Raw genomic sequence first — 2,668 nt, forward strand, 5'->3', positions numbered from 1 at the left:
GAATCACGCAACGTGATTTACTAAGATTTGCTCTCGTCAGTTCACAGGTATTTGTGGCATTATTTAACGCCCCAAAAAAGCATGTCTTAAAGCAGGTGGTAATTTGCGCTGGTCATTATAGAAATTGGATGTTGCGTCTGTGTTCTTTAATGTGCGCATTGTCAGTAAATCACACGCAAAATTTTCCTCTCCCATCGCCGCTTTTATGGAATTGTGCTCTAACGCTAATTGCACTGTTTAGTAAATCTGGCCCTAAGAAATTAGAATGTACCAAAATGAAAAAAGAAGTGTCACTACTGGTCAAATGTTTGTAATATTTAAGATTTTTTTTGATGCTTTTGAAATAGTCATTGCATTACATACAGTAAAAAAAAGTAATATTGTGAGGTATTTTTAATTTATATCATTAATAATATAATTAATTCCTGTGATGCGAAGCTGAATTTTCAGCATCATTACTCCAGTCTTCAGTGTCACATGATTATTTGCGTCAGTACGATTTTTTAAAATATTTTTATTCAGCAGTGACACATTAAATAGATCAAAACTGACAGTAAAGACATTTATAATGTTACAAAAGATTTCAATTTGAAATAAATGCTGTCCTGAAAAAAATGTATCCCAGTTTCCACAAAAATATTAGGCAGCACAACTGTTTTCAACATTGACAATAATCAGAAATGTTTTTTTTTAGCAGCAAATCAGCATATTAGAATGATTTCTGAAGGATCATGTGACACTGAAGACTGGAGTAATGATACTGAAAATTCAGCTTTGCATCAAAAGAATAAATTACATTTTAAAATATATTCAAATAAAAAAACAGCTATTTTAAATTGGAATAATATTTCAAAATATTTTTTTTTTTTTTTTTTTTTTTTTATTAAATAAATTGAGCCTTGGTGAGCAAAAGAGACTTCTTTCAAAAACATTCAAACAATCTTATTATAAACATTTGGTTGTGTATATTTATATTTTGCATAAAGAAAATGAAACTTTTTTAGTACCTTTAATATACTTTTTGCATTAATATATGATATTATTTTCATTCAAATCAAACATAAATTCTACTCTAAAATGTATTATTACTTTAAAGTGAAAAATCTCATTCTTAACACGGTAATGATAACCATTTCTCAACAGCTGCTCAGGTGTGGTGAGGCTGATCGCACCTGGTAATGTTGAGTTGATGTATCCATTGATGGTGTGGTACTGGGTTGGACTTGATGTTTTCTTCAGTTTGTCTGCTCGGCCAACTTCCCGGTACCAACTTTTACTCTCATCGAAGACAGCAAGAAGCAAAATGAACTCCGGAACCTTCCGCTGTCTCTCCTCAGTCAGAGCCTCTGAGAGAGGTCAAATGTTAAAGGACATGTCAAATATACACCAGCATTCCAATTTCAGTACAAAATGTCAGTGAGATTTTACATGATATATTTGACAAATCCTAACAGAGAAGCAACAGTCACACCTGTTTTACAGATCAGGAGAGTCCCGACGAGTCCGCTGTTCAAGTCTCGGATGATGTCCACCTGTGATGAGTAAATGTAGGTAAGGCAGTCTGGATCTGATGTGGTTGGCCCGGAGTTGGGGGAAATGTCCCACACGTACTTGTAGTAACCACCAGGAGGCACTGCATCATCCGCTCGCTCCTGAACAGAGCTGAAGTCCTCGTACCCTGCGCCTGCCATTGAAAAGCAGAAGGATGTTGAGGTTTATCTTTACACATTATAGGTTTTCAAACCCATCAGGATATTGCAGTATATCTCACAATATTGCTTTCGTTTCGCAGGGTAAGGCCGAACTTTCTATATGCTGGTGTATATGGGAAATCAAATGTATTTTATGCACTCTGGAATTTATCAGTATCTCCAGTGTTACAAAACACATAACAGTATTCCAAAACAAGTCTATAATGATGTTGTGAGTTCAGTCTAGGAACAATTTGTCTTATGCAGTAAAAGTTGGACGGTTTGGAATGAAATGATTTACATTCCAAAAGGGTTTTTTCCGCAGCAATGTGATAGAAAAACTATTCTTTTCAATTCTTAAAAGAACCGCTTTTCGAACATTTTAATAATCTAAAGAACCTTGTTACATTATAAAGAACCTTTTGTGCAATGGAAAGATTCCATGGATGTTAAATCAATGGCTTTCATCAATTTACCTTCCGATTGTTTCCAGTACTGAATGCCGATGGGAGAAATGCTGAAAGATTGTGATGCAAAGTTTTTGAAGTGCACCACAACCCTGTCGTTCACCACTGTTCTGATAGTCGGGCCTTGAATACCTGAAACAGATCATTTAATATTCTATTTATTCAATTCTAAACTTCTTAATGTTTTTTTCCTAAGAAGCAGAGATTTCAACGCTTATACTGACCAGCCCAGGGAGGTTTTGACTTTGGTGCTGTAAAAGTAGAATCAGTGTATTCTTTATATACAGCCTTGATGTATTTCTGGACATCAGATGCAAATTTCCTGTTAGCAATAATTATGCTGTTACTAGACATATTTGCAATACAGTGCAATGCAACATAATACAACACAACTTTATTAATCCACTAGAGTTAGCAATTCATTGCTAAATATTGAAAGAAATAGTTCACACAAATATGAAAAGAAAATGTATTCATCCTCAGGCCATTCACCATATAGATGAGTTTGTT

At 34.4% G+C, this 2,668-nt stretch overlaps 1 long non-coding RNA gene across 1 annotated transcript; it reads right to left on the minus strand.

The window, feature by feature from the left end:
• Window positions 1-1,176: 1,176 nt before the first annotated feature.
• LOC107577055 (uncharacterized) lies at window positions 1,177-2,435 on the minus strand. Its single transcript, XR_001608154.1, has 4 exons — window positions 2,383-2,435; window positions 2,168-2,290; window positions 1,472-1,684; window positions 1,177-1,346 (listed from the first exon to the last, which is right to left on the minus strand). It is a non-coding gene; the product is annotated as an uncharacterized lncRNA (long non-coding RNA).
• Between the last annotated feature and the right edge of the window lie 233 nt (window positions 2,436-2,668).

Source organism: Sinocyclocheilus grahami, unplaced genomic scaffold, assembly GCF_001515645.1.
Source record: "Sinocyclocheilus grahami isolate Dianchi unplaced genomic scaffold, SAMN03320097.WGS_v1.1 scaffold4983.1, whole genome shotgun sequence".
NCBI lineage: Eukaryota > Metazoa > Chordata > Actinopteri > Cypriniformes > Cyprinidae > Sinocyclocheilus > Sinocyclocheilus grahami.